Below are 14940 nucleotides of genomic sequence, written 5' to 3'. Positions count from 1 at the left end.
AATACTTTGGCCACCTGATGCGGAGAGCTGACTCATTAGAAAAGACCCTGATGCTGGGAAAGATTGAAGGCATGAGAAGGGGATGACAGGATGGTTGCATGGTATCACCAACTCAATGGACATGAGTTTGAATAAGCTCCAGGAGTTGGTGATGGACAGGGAGGCCTGGCGTGCTGCGATTCATGGGGTCGCAAAGAGTAGGACACGACTGAGCAACTGAATTGACTGGGATAAATCCCACTTGATCAGAATATATAATCCTCTTAATGTATTGTTGGATTTGGTTTGCTAATTATATATATATATATATATATATATATATATATGTTTATATATTTGATTGTTTTTGCATCTTTAGAATTGTCACTCCTGTTGCTTCTAGTGTCTGCCCTCTGGTGGATGAGGTTAGTCCTGAGGCTTGTGAAGGCTTACTGGTGGTATGGACTGATGCCTGTCTACTTGTAGATGGAACTGGTGTTATCCCTCTCAGGGGCAGGCCTGAGTCAGTGGGTGTGTTTAGAGGTGTCTGTGAACTCAGTATGGCTTTAGCACCCTGCCTTCTGGTGAGCAGGTCTGTGTTCTTGTCCTGCTGGTTGTTTGGCCTGAGGTGTTTTAGCACTGGAGCCTTTAGTTTTTTAGGTGGGGCAAGGTCTTGCATCCCTTGATGACAAAATGGTGACCTCTAGGAGAGCTCACGCTGAGCAGTATTCTCTGGGGTCTCTGCCCTCAGTGTTCTTGCCTGCACGGTGAGCCACAGCTGACCATCACCTCCCCAGGAGCCTCTTCGAGATCAGTAAGTAGATCTAGCCTTGGCTTCCATGGAGTTATTGCTCTGTATTGTGCTGGGTCCCAGTACATGTGTAACCTTGTGTGCACCCTCCAAAAGTGGAGTCCCTGTTTTCCCCAGCCCTGTGGAGCTTCTGCACTCAAGCCCGAGTAGCTTTCACATCCAATTGCTCGTGGGTTCCTCCTCTCAGTGTCAGATCCTCGTGCTGGGGAGCCTGATGTAGGGCTCAGGACTGTCTCTTAGGTGGGAACACCTCTGTGATAGAATCATTTTCTAGTCTGTGTTGCCTACCAGGTGTTTATAGGATTTGATCTTTCACGAAAGAACCCTCTTGTTTTGGCTTCTTTTTCTTCTTTGAATATAAAATATGTTTTTTGGTGGATTCCAGTATCTTTTGCTGATGGTATTTCAGTAGTTAGTTGTGATTTTGGTGTTTTTGTGAGAGGAGGTGAGCTGGAGTCCTTCTATTTGGCCAACTTTTCTAGAATCTAGAAGCTGTTTTTAGTTTGGATGTTCGCAGCCTCTTTCTTCAGTATCTGCTGGCCATGAAGCTCTTGAAAAGGGGTGGGCAGGCATGGTGGTCCTTGTGTGTCCGGGACCGCAGGGGCAGTGCTTGGTGCCTGCTCACGCGTCTCATGGTGGCTGCCTGTGTCTGCTCCTGGGGCCCACAGTGGTGGCAGTGACTTGTGCCTGCTCCCGGTGCTCCTCTAGGTAGTGTCCTGTTGACTGGGAGTGCTCACAGGGAAAGAACCTCTTATGGTAGTTGCCCCTCTCCTCATGCACCCCACAATAATGATGCCTTGCCTCTCTGGTGGCCCAGGCTCCTTCTGAGCACACCCTCAGTTGCCACATTCCAGCGTCTTCGGGTTTCCTCAGCACAGCCAACTCTGGTTCTCTCCATGCACTGGGAGAGGACCCAGCCTCCAACCCCCATCCCCGCTAACAGATGAGTCTGTCAGGCTGGGGAGTCCAGGGCAGTGGTGCTGACCTTCTGTGCTGGTTACTCCCCATTTTGCCTTCTGCAGACAGTTGTTGTGCTCTCCTCCTAGGCTCCAAAGTTCCCCCTTCATCCAGGCTGATCTCCCTGCATATGAGGAGACTTCTCTGGGTGCTGGAACTATCCCCCTTCACAGCTTCCTCCCTGGCATGCAGGCTCTGTCCCAATTCCTTCTTTTTTTCTTTTTCCTCTTGTTGCACCTGGTTATATGGAGGTTTTCTTGCCCTTTTGTAAGTCTGAGGTCTTCCTTCAGTGTTCAGTAGATGTTCTGTGTGAATAGTTCCACTTATAGATGTATTTTTAATATTTTTGTGGGAAAAGATGAGCACCATGTCCTACTCCTTCCCCATCTTGATCCTCTCCCACCCCCAAAATTCTTTTTGAAACATGTTCTTCTCTCCATATTTGAATTACAGGTACTTGGTGTGCATCACACTTTTGTGGGACTGTGCCTTTTATATTTCTAAAAGTCACCTTTTTCTCCCCCAGTAGAGATGACCTGCAAGATAACCACCTCAGTTCTTCCAGGGGTCTTACCATAAGATCTAATAGCCATAGCCTTGATTTATTCTTTACTTGGTACCCTGGATTTGGTCTTTTCCCTGAAGCTGTTTCTTAATGGCTTCAGCTTTTATTTGATAAGAAAGTTTTATTTTCTAACCTTGAAATGTCTTCTCAATTTGTAGTCTGTTTAATTCTACCTCTAAAGAGACCACTTTTTTTTTCATCAAGTTACCACTTTCTCATCTGACCAGATACAACTAGAAACAAGACATTTCGTGCATTTAATATTTTCCCTCAAATTCTACTCCCCCAGTCTTTTATTAGCTACCCTATGTTTATTACATAATTTTCTGTCAGGTAATCTTATGCAACATTTTTACAAAATATTTTGCCATTACATGAGTCATAATTTCCCCAGTCTTCACTAAAGATTTCCTTGCTATTTTTACAGCTTCTTCTTATAGTTTCCTCACTACCTGCTTTCTGGTTCCAAATCTACTATTTTATATTTTATTAATAGATTTTTACTTCTGGAGCACCCCACTTACATCTTACCATCTATATAGGTTCACTTTTGCCACAATAATGCCCCTGATTCAGTGGCTTGAAACAAAAGTATTTCTTCTCATACATCTTTGGATGAGTTGATAGACGTAGCTTGGCTGCAAACTGGAATTTGAGTCCAGATTAGGTCCTCTTCCTTGGACCAGCAGTACAATCAGGGCATATTTTTGTTTTCTTCTTTTTATTTTTAAAAACATGTATTTATTTGGCTGTGCTAGGTCTTAGTGGCAGTCAGGATCTTCGTTCTTCCCGCAGGATCTTTAGTTGTGACATGAAAGTGAAAGTGTTAGTCGCTCAGCCGTGTATAACTCTTTGTGATTCCATGGACTGTAGCCCGCCAGGCTCCTCTGTCCATGGAATTCTGCAGGTAATAATACTGGAGTAGGTTGCCATTCCTTTCTCCAGGGGATCTTTCTGACCTGGGATCGAGTCTAGGCCTCCCACATTGCAGATGGAATCTTTACCATCTGAGAGTTGCGGCATAAGAACTTTAGTTGTGGCATTTGGGATCTAGTTTCCTGACCAAGGATTGAAGCCAGGTCCCCTGCACTGGGAACACAGAGTGGTAGCCACTGGATACGACAATGGTAGAAGCATGAGCAAATTCTACTGAACAAGCACATTTCAAATCTCTGTATGCAGTGTAGCTACAAACATCTCAAGGCCAAAATAAATGTTATGACTGAACCCAAAGGTAAAGCTCAGGGAGGTACTCGGCCTCTAGTGGAATGAAGAAGCAGTCCCATGGCAAAGGATGTAGACACTAGAAGGGGTGAAGAACTAGGGTCAATAATACAGTGTCCCCCAAAATTTAAACACTAACCAAAAGATATATGTGAATGCTGTATTAAGATCATATGAAGTCATTTAAAGTATCATTAGTTGTAAACAGTGACATTTCTTGACAAAATACTTAATTTACCTGGAAGCTAAAATAATTCTAAGTAAGTATGTCCCTAATAACACAGCCTCAAACTATAGAAAACAAAACTTTATGAGACAAAAAGGAGAAATATGGAAACTCATGATCACAGTGAGTGATTTTATCACACCATTCTCAATGACTTTTAGAATAAACAGACAGAAATTAATAGAAGGAAAATGTGAACAACTCACTTAACAGTTGTGACTTGTAAAACTTCAGAATTCATGTAACAACTACATAATACCCATTTTTAAAAAAATAAAATTAAATTTAAAAAAATTTCAAAAAAAAAAAAAACTGAATTGCAAAGCAACTATACTTCAATAAAAATTTAACTAAAAAAGAAAAAAATAAAAAGTAAAAAACTGAAGTATAGTTGATTTACAATGTATTAGTTTCAGGTGTACAGCAAAGTGACTAGATACATTTAGATACGTATTCTTTTTCAGATTCTTTTCTGTTATAGGTTATTATAAGATACTGAATATTAGCTTCCTATGTTATACACTAGGTTCTTTTTGTTTATTTTATGTATAATAGTATCTGTTAATCCCAAACTTGTAATTTATCCCCTTTGGTAACCATAAATTTGTTTTCTGTGTCTGTTCCGTTTTGTAAGTAAATTCATTTGTATCTTTTTTTTGTAGACTCATATGTAAGTGATATCATATGATATTTGTCTTTCTTTGTTTGACTTTTAATACCCATTTTTAAAAAATGCACACAGAATAGTTTAAAAACTGGACTGTAGTTCTATCACTAGAGATTACATAAAAAGTCAAAATATTGAAAAAGAACAGTATATTCTCAGATCACTAAGGACTTAGACTAGAAAAGAGTATCATGCTTAGAAGAAAAAGAGAACATTTTTAGAAGGAAAATTTTGGCTATAGAAGTGTATATTAGAAAATAAGAAAAGCTGAAAACTCAATGATCTAAGCATCCATCTGAAGAGGGTGGAGAAAAAAGAACAAAACCAAAAGAAATTAGAAGAAAAAAAATAATAGACATTCAACAAATCAATAAAGCCAGCAGTTGTTCCTTTATATAATAAAATTGATGCTTATTACCAGGCAAGTTTCATCATAAACTCATCATTTAAAAAAAAAAAAAAAAGAAAAGAGATAACTAGCTAAAATCAAGAATTACAAAATGAGGAACCTTACTCTACATCCTAATTCAGTATTTGGCAACCTGTAGTAATATTAACAGTATTCTGCTTGTGACATAACTTTTCACTGCATGAATAATCTATAATACTCATGTATATAATTTAGAAAAACGGATAAAATAAAATATAGTCCCACCACTTAGGAAAAGTATTTTCAATCCTAGATGCATATTGGAAACACCTAGAATGCATTATTTAAATATTGACACCTAGGCCCCTTAGAGAATCAGTTAAATCAGAATTTCTAATTGTGACCCTATATCAGTTTATTATTTCAGTTCCTCTCTTGGTTTTAACATTTAGTCATATTTGTGAACAACTTGATATAGGAAACGATGACATTTTGATGTTGTCCTTCCTGTCATTTTGCTTATATAGACATACACTATGGAGTTTTTTCGGAGAAGGCAATGGCACCCCACTCCAGCACTCTTGCCTGGAAAATCCCATGGATGGAGGAGCCTTGTAGGCTGCAGTCCATGGGGTCGCAAAGAGTCAGACATGACTGAGCGACTTCACTTTCACTTTTCACTTTCATGTGTTGGAGAAGGAAATGGCAACCCACTCCAGTGTTCTTGCCTGGAGAATCCCAGGGACGGGGGAGCCTGGTGAGCTGCCATCTATGGGGTCGCACAGAGTCGGACACAACTGAAGCGACTTAGCAGCAGCAGCAGCATGGAGTTTTTTTAATAAGTAGATTCTTATTAAATATGCAACTTTGAAACCTTTTCAAGTTTAAAATCTAAACAGAGATTTACCAATGTGTCATAAACATCTTTCCATACTAGTGAATATACTTCTTCTGCTGCATTTTTAATAGTTATGTAGTATTTCATTATAGGGATTTATTATCATTTATGTAACTAATCCACAATTATTGGGCACTTAAATATTCAATAGTATAAACACAGTGCTAAGAAATATCCTTATGAAAGTACATTTCACATATCTATAAAAATCATTTATTCAAATACTTTTGTACCAGTATAATGCAAATAGTTTGTGACAATTGGTAACTAAATTTTCATCTTAGGTGCTCACCTAGGCATCATGTAGGTTATTTAGGTTGAAAGAAATACAGTAATATATTTTATCTTACTAACTTTATCATCCCCAACCCAGTGCATGATATACAAGAGACATATAGTACTTGTTGAATAAATGAATAAATTTAATTCTTGGTGCTAACTTGAATTCCTAGAGTATGTGGACCAGTCACATTCAAAAGAAAGGTACCTTGGGAGCATATCCGGTATGAGAAGCCAAACTTGGAATGTGTAACCCAAAATCTTTTACTTTCAAATTAAGAAATGAACTAGTTATTGAGATCTTTGCTCACCTAGCCATGACACTTTAAATATGGCCATTTCAGCATATATGTTTTAAGCTACCATTTGTTGAATGTTTTATATCCATTATCTTATTTAATCTTCCCAACCATCCTATATAGTGAATACTATTGTTATCTTCATTGGAAAGGCGCAGTTCAGAGAGGCAAGGTGAGGTGGCATGCTTAAGGTCACAGAACCAGCAAACTTCAGAATGAGGAATTCATCTCTGGTTTGTCAGGCAGGGATAAAAAGAAGCACTCTTGTTTTTAACCACTGTGAAAAGAGAAAAGTCGCTTAGCCATGTCCTGCTCTTTGCATCCCCATGGACTATACAATCCATAGAATTCTCCAGGCCAGGATACTGAAGCCTCCAGGCCAGAATACTGAATACGGAATACTCCAGACCAGAATACCAAATACTGAAGCCATTCCCTTCTCCAGGGGATCTTCCCAACCCAGGGATTGAACCCAGGTCTCCCGCGTTGCAGGCAGATTCTTTACCAGCTGAGCCACAAGGGAAGCACTTTAACCACTGTACCTCCTAAGTAGTTTGGCTTTGTGATGCATTGAAGTATAATTTTTGATGTTGCAATTAAAAAATAACATCCTTACAATACCAGTGCATGATGATGGAGAAATACTTGAAAAATCAGATAAATGAAAAGAATACAAATTATGCCTAAACTAATTATAGTATCTTTTGAGAGAGCAGTGAAGTGAAGTGAATTCTCCAGGCCAGAATACTGGAGTGGGTAGCCTTTCCCTTCTTCAGGGGATTCTCCCAATTCAGGGATCAAACCCAGGTCTCCCACATTGCAGGTGGATTCTTTACCAGCTGAGCCTCAACGGAACCTCAGGAATACTGGCGTGGGTATAGCTTGTCCCTTCTCCAGGGGATCTTCCCGACCCAGGAATTGAACCCGGGTGTCCTGCATTGCAGGCGGTTGCTTTACCAACTGAGCTGTCAGGGAAGCCTAATACTTGGGAGAGCATTACTTTTTTTCAATCTAAAGTATTTCATATTCTGACATCACATTTCCCATCATTCATTTTTGCTTACTATCTATAATCTTAAAATTTGGGTACTTAACATGCACGGAAGCAGCACAACAGCATGTATATTTTAACTGACCATTGGCTATTTTTCCCCCAAGCATTCATCCATTGATAATTCAATCATAGATTTTTATTAAACTCCTGTTTTGTTCCATGCATTCTGCTACTTTTTAAGAATTCATCAGCGATCAAAAACAGACATGGTGCCTGCTCTCATGGAACTCTCAGTGGATATGAAGAGTGTGATATGAATAAAAAATGATATAAATAAATGTAAACCTGTCACTATAATAAACACTATGCAAGAAAAGGATGTGAGTTTGTAAGAGGAGAATGTGACCTAGTCAGAAAAGGCTTTCTTGATGATAAGATAATAAATAAGCTGATATTTGAAAGAAAGGTCTTTAAGGAAGGAGGAGCCTTCCAAGGAAAGGTAATATTTGCAAAGCCCTGAGGGGCCTGGTGGGCTGCAGTCCATGGAGTCGCTGGGAGTCGGACACGACTGAGCTACTTCATTTTCACTTTTCACTTTCATGCATTGGAGAAGGAAATGGCAACCCACTCCAGTGTTCTTGCCTGGAGAATCCCAGGGACGGGGGAGCCTGGTGGGCTGCCGTCTATGGGGTTGCACAGAGTCGGACATGACTGAAGCAACTTAGCAGCAGCAGCAGCAGCAGAGAAAAAGGAAACCTGGAAAATGAGGAATATAGAAAGAAAACTCATGGCTAAGAATACAGACAGCAGCTGGAGACTGTTATATGTGACTGGAGAGGAAGGTGTGGACTAAACTATGCAAAGGTCCTGAGGCAGGATCATACCTGGTATACTTGGGGAGCAACAAAGATCCCAGCATGGCTAGGGTAGTATAAACAAGGATGGTAGAAAGTGAAATTAGAGCATCAGTAAGGTGCTAGATAATCTTGTAATGCTGCCCAATAGCAGTTTGTGCAGTGATAGGAATGTTCTGTATGTGCTGTCCACTGATAGCCACTGTTCACTTGAAATTGAGCACTCAAAACTATAGCCGGTACAATTGAACTCAATGCTTAGTTTAATTTAATTTTAATTTTAATAGCCTCTAGCTGCAATGATGTCCAATATAGTGGCTGTTGAACACTGAAAGTGTTGCTAATGTAGCTGGAGAACTTAATTTTAAATTTGAATTAAAATTAAGTTAAATAGGCTAGTGGCTACCATGTTGTACAGTACAACTGTAGCCTTCTGGCCTTTGACTTTTACTCTAAAATTAATTTAAGTTGCCAAATTTGTCTTTTGTTTTACTTTTAAGCAAAGTAACAAAATTTTCTTCTTTGATAGGATAAATGAGATGTGAAGCTATGCATGCATGCATGCTCAGTCACGCCTGACTCTGCAACCCTATGGACTGTAGCCTGCCAGGCTCCTCTGTCCATGGGATTCTCCAGACAAGAATACTGGAGTGGGTTGCAATTTCTTCCTCCAGGGGATCTTCCCGATCCAGGGATTGAACCCTCATCTTAGGTTGCCTGCATTGGCAGCTGAGTTCTTTACCAGTAGTGTATAAGTAAACCTAAATAAATACATCAGTTTCCTGACACTTGTATTTAATTGATATCTTGAGATGTACCTCAGAAGATGAAAATGGAATTAGAGCATATCTCACTTTTTCTTTCTGGGCTTAGCGTAACTGTCTTGTCTTCATTAAAGCCATCCCTGACCCCCTGCTGAGGAGGTAGGTCCTACCAGTTAATATTCTCATAGAGCACTGCTCTTTCTCTTCATATCTCTTGCCAGATGTTTATTTATGTAGATATTTGTATAACTATGTAATATCTTTACCACCACCCCTAACCACATATAGAATTATTATCTAGGGCAGAATCTTAGTAAGCCTTTAATGAATATTTGATAATAGAGTAGATGAATAAAGAAATGAATAACTATTTAGCATTCTTTTCTCTAATATTGGAGAAGGAAATGGCAACCCACTCCGGTACTCTTCCCTGCAAAATCCCATGGACAGAGGAGTCTGGTAGGCTACAGTCCATGGGGTTGCAAAGAGGCAGACACAATTGAGCGACTTCACTTTCTTTCTTTCACTTTCTCCAATATACTGATCCATTGGTACTACTAACCCCTACCTCTGAACATGTAGCTTTAGGGGACTCCCTTTAACCATTTATTCATCCCATTTGCTTAAACCTTTGATAAGAATAAGTGTCAATATCATCCTAATCCGTTAAGCAGTCTTTATTTAGAGATTTTTTCCTACCCAGTTAGAAGGAATTTAACCATCTTAAAGTAAGACCCAAAAGAACTTGTAAAAGGTTGCTTGGTGAACTGTGTGGCTCAGAACTGAATTACTCTACAGTAACAACCCATGGTCTGTCCCTCAGCTTTCATGTAACTGGTATGATTCTACTTTATTTCAAATGAATTGCCCACTTTAAGACAGGGAAGTAAGGTGTATGACAAATGGCAGTTACCTCATGGCATTTTGTTTAGCTAGCTTTACACAACTCCATCATCGTTAGGCTGCTTAAGGATGTATATGCCCTATGTTGAGTTTGTCTTTGGAATTCAGTCTCACCAAGAACCCTCAGTTCTGGTTCTGTAGCACCTGACACTGACTTTCAGTTACTTTGGTTCGCAGTGGGACTGCTTTCTCTACTACATTTGAGAGTAGGAGGACTGTCAGAACATCTTAGTATAATTTCTGAATTGTACTAAAAAATAGAAGCGTATCATTGAGTCATTTCTTCTCATGAAACATACGTGATAGTTAGGCCTGAAGTGAGCATCCAGTGACCTGGGTTTCACTTTTAGCCTGCCTCCAGCTTACTGTATCACCCTCATGTACTTAATCATTAATCACGCTGTGCTTCCACCTAGAACTTGCCAAGAGAATCTCTTTTAATCCCTACCTCTTACAGTAATATTAGAAATAATAAAATGATTCACCTCTCTGAAGCTTACTAAAATCCTTCAGAACAAAGTCTATACAAAGATTGTTGAATGTATATGTATAGCATTACTGCTATTTCAAGCCAGGAAAAACAGTAGCATCTATTCAGGTCACCACCACAGGAGGCCTCTTAAAAACAGGTTGACTCAGCTATGTGATAGCTTATGATTTTTTATTGATATATGGTTCTCCTTTTCTGCCAAAGAAAAACCTTGAGTCTGGAAGGAAGAATTAAAAATAGGAGCTTCCTGGGAAACTAGTGTCACAACGAACTGTATATCAGTTTGTTCTTTAAGCAGGTCTGGCAATTACCTTGGAATAGTAGGCCTTTATATTTTTTCTTAAGTGTTTTTCTTTATGCTTGATCATTCCTGATGAAAGAAACAAAGTAGTTAAGAGAAAAGCTACAGGTTGTTCTGAAAAGACACCAACTTCCTCAGGGAAGTGGTTGTCACCAGCAATGCTCTGACCACAGGGTTGAGAGCTGCACTGGTCCAGTGAGTAAAGCATGGCCTTTTTGAATCATAACATGCGGTATGTTTTCTATTCCCACTGCTGATTCCAGGATTTATTATCTCCTGCCCTGGGAAATCATAGCGCGCGCGCACACACACACACACACACACACACCCACCCCACCCCACACCCCCGTCCCTGTCCAGTGCACCCAGTGGGGGGGAGGGGACAGAAAAGACAAAGTCATTTATATAATGTGTCTCCCTGCTGAGCCCCTAATGGCCGAAGCTTTTGTTCTGCATTCAGTGGCTGCATGTGATGGGCAGGAAGCTGCAGTCTCCCTTTGTTCCATGGCCTTATTCAGCAATTTAGATCCATCATAAAAATCAAATATGCATGTTGCAATCGCCTTGCCTACAACAGCTTCAATTTTCACCTTTCTTTAATTTGAACTCCACAGGGGAAGAAAAAGAAGGAAGGGAGAAAGGGAGAATGAGGGAAGGAAAAAAATTGCTTTGTGTTTTTGCTCAGTGGACTGTGAAAATAGGCAGTAATGAAAAAATATATTTTAATCTCATGATGCATCCCATTCAAAACAACATATACCAACCAAACCAGGCCAGTAGAATCTCTTCTGAAAATGCCCTCAAACCATACCAGTTGGCTAAAGCTCCAAAACTGGATGTGAAATGATAGGAAAAGAGAAAAGCATGAGAGTATTACAAAAGATTAGAAACAGGAAGACTGAGAAGGCTGGCTTTTGGGCTTGAGAAGTCATCCTGTTCAGGGAGGTGACATCTACACCACTTGTAATTATAGCCAGAAAGACTGTTTTACATTCATATGACTGTCATGAATTTCTTTTGTAAAAGAAATGATTTGGGGAAGGGGTTCATAGAGGGAGTGAGAGTTTACATTTAAAGATATATTTCCTCTCCAAATAAAAATGAACACATTGACAGATGTTTTTGTCCACTTATTGATTTGCACACTGTTTTTAAAAATTTGCCAGAATTTCAAAGGATATGTTCCCTGGGGTTCAAATAAATTTGCATCAGCAGCTTTGATATTGATTATTTAGAAAAATACAGAAAACCTTCACCTATTTCATTATTAGACTTAAGCGGTGACTTTACAGAAGACTTTGTGCCCTAATGTAAACAATATGGCCAATATTTATCTTACTTATTAAAAAAATAAAAGATACGAAGAACTATGCCTCTTTATGCCTGGTTTCACTTACTAATATAGATTTTGAAGGCTCAGGCTAAAGTTGAAGCTGACCAGTTTTGAAGAGTCTTTGCCTGTTCTTATAAATGGAGCTCTTTCAGGGTAATTCCAGGGAGATTTGCTGGAGGCAACATTAGACAGACATTGAACATAATATAGGATGGATGCACACTGAAAGAGTGATCTTGGTGATCATTCAAGGTTGAAAAGCCTTTGATTGTCTTGAGTGGAGCTTCTAGAAGATGTACTGAATGAGTCTGGGATCAAAACCAATTTCACAAGTTTGATCCAGTTGTAATATGGAAATCCACCAGATTCTGCCATGACTAATTAGAGATGTGTGAAGAAGGTTTCTCTTTCCCAACATTATTGATTTTCCTTTCAAACCCCCCAGTTTCACAGAGAAAATCTCTGGCATTTAAAAGTGTTCAATTTAGTACAGTTCACTGATGCATGTAATCTTTGCTAACTGCATCCTATTTTCTCTGAACTTGGTTTTTCAGGCCCTCTCATGTTCTGAATGTATTTTAAATTTGCTTTAGGTTTTGAGTAAAATAAAAAATGTGCCCAGGACATGTGAGCACTGAGAATAAATTTAATACTGGGTTTTTTTTTTAGTTGTAATTTTCCCCTTCCTTCTGTTGGAAAAAATTTTCATGCCCATAAAAAAAGTGTAGTTTTAAAATGTAGATTCTACACAATTTAAGCTTACATATGAGTCAAGGGATTTATGTCTTGAATCTTATCTGTTCTGGAAAAAGTGAGAAAATTAAGATGGCTAATAGTACTTGGAAATTTTTAACATTGGAGGAAATCTGTGATTGAATAGTATAACTCAGGCAAAATCTATGGCTATGGCCATAACTATGGCCTTAACTCCTCTCTCCCCACCCCATCTTTTAACACTGCCCCACATCTCTTAGAATATTGTGAACAGATATACTGGAAGGAAAGTTATGACCAACCTAGACAACATGTTAAAAAGCAGAGACATCACTTTGTCAACAAAGGTCCTTCTAGTCAAGGCTATGGTTTTTCCAGTGGTCATGTATGGATGTGAGAGTTGGACTATAAAGAAAGCTGAACACCAAAGAATTGATGGTTTTGAACTGTGGTGTTGGAGAACACTATTGAGAGTCCCTTGGACTGCAAGGAGATCCAACCAGTCCATCCTAAATGAAATCAGTCCTGGGTGTTCATTGGAAGGACTGATGTTGAAGCTGAAACTCCAATACTTTGGCCACCTGATGCGAAGAGCTGACTCATTTGAAAAGACCCTGATGCTGGGAAAGATTGAGGGCAGGAGGAGAAGGGGATGACAGAGGATGAGATGGCTGGATGGCATCACTGACTCAATGGACATGGGTTTGGGTGGACTCCAGGAGTTGGTGATGGACAGGCAGGCCTGGCGTGCTACGGTTCATGGGGTCACAAAGAGTCAGACACAACTGAGCGACTGAACTGAACTGATAGCCTGTAACTTCTCATTAAAGTCTGGTCCATATGCCATTTTGTGTTTTCAACTTCTCTCATGAGGAAAGATGCTTAGACAGATGTATCAAATGATAAACACTGCATATTGAAGAGTGAAGCCTTTTCTCTTTGAATTTAAAATTATTTAATGTGTAAGGTTTATCTTTAATTGAACATTTTCCTCTCCTCTTTCATATGGGAACTTTTTAACTTTTGGTCCTTCGTTTGTTCTTCTTAAGAAATAAATTGTGGAAGCCATAGAGGTAAAAATTGTTTGATTATTTTCTTGACCAGTCTTCCTTTTCAGGCCACCTGGTTTACATTTCAGGTCATTCCAGCTGCTAACATTATTCTTGCCTATGCTTTAAACATAAATGTTAGATATCTTTTCCCTTTAAGATCTTAGAGTCCTCACAGTGCCTCTTTCCCCTCCGTGTTAAATACATGTTGAACTAATGACAAGTCTCAACATAAACAGTCTGTATATATAGATTCTGTCTCTATATATACAGTTTTATAGAAATTTAGGGTATAGCCTCTAGAATTATACTTCTCTGTTCAAATTCTGTTTCCATCCTTGACCAGCTCTATGACCTTGGGAAAGTTAAACCTTAGTATTTTCATTTGTAAAATGATTATATGAGAATAATAGCATCTGATTCATAGGATGGTGAAAGTTAAATGAGATTCTGTGAAATGTTGTTTCAGGTTGGGTTCCTAGGGAAACAAACTCTCAGGTCAAAGTTAACATTCAGTATGTTTCTTATTTATTAGGGATTACTCTTTGGATTAACACCTGTAGGAAATGAGCTGCACTGCATCCCAGCGAAGACCTCAGCCAACCCCACAGGTAAGTTTTTTCAGTGAGACCTGGTAGTTGAGGGCTGTCTTCTTTTGGAACTCCCATCAACTAGTCCAATAAGTCCTTCATTCCTGAGGGGGATCTAGGTCACATGTTACAGTGTCTTCCAGAAGTTATTTAGTGAGTGTTCAACAAGTATTAGTTATATGGCAGTACCAGCATATATTTACAGGTGAGACCATTCTCATTTTTCATGACCCCAGTCAGTTGCTCCCATTATATATTTTGATTACAAGAGGCAATATAGGGTTGTGGTAAGAGCATAGCTCTGAAACAGGACCTCCTGTGTTTGAGTTGCATTTCCTCAACTTTTTTAATAGTGCCTACTAGCATGTGATATACTGTATTGTGCTTATTGTTGTTAGTATTTTCTTTTTTCTCAAGTTAAACATGTAATCAGAAAGTACTTTGGAATCAGAGAATTCTTAGTTTAAAACCCAGCTCTTTGACTTACCAACTCTTTTGATCATGGGCGAGTTATTTAATGGATACTCAGTTTTTACGTGTGTAAAATAGGAATAATGATGTCCTTAAAAGAATGCACTAAGAATATAAAGGTGTTACAAGCCTCTGTTTCAGTTCCTTATCTGAAATACGGGAATATCTTATACTTGCGATGTTGTAAAGACTGTACATTACA

General features: G+C 39.1%; 1 long non-coding RNA gene across 4 annotated transcripts in view; it reads left to right on the top strand.

Annotated features, from left to right (window-relative positions):
- Positions 1–14940, top strand: part of LOC102400551 — a 187855-nt gene that overhangs the window by 57878 nt on the left and 115037 nt on the right. For all 4 annotated transcript variants that reach the window (XR_006546374.2, XR_006546375.1, XR_006546376.2 and 1 more), the window contains exon 2: positions 14213–14288. This is a non-coding gene — a long non-coding RNA (uncharacterized LOC102400551). The remainder of the gene's footprint in view (positions 1–14212; positions 14289–14940) is intronic.

The sequence above is a fragment of the Bubalus bubalis genome, chromosome 18, assembly GCF_019923935.1.
Source record: "Bubalus bubalis isolate 160015118507 breed Murrah chromosome 18, NDDB_SH_1, whole genome shotgun sequence".
NCBI lineage: Eukaryota > Metazoa > Chordata > Mammalia > Artiodactyla > Bovidae > Bubalus > Bubalus bubalis.
The sequence above is the reverse complement of the archived record's forward strand: the minus strand, read 5'-3'. Positions and strand labels throughout refer to the sequence as shown.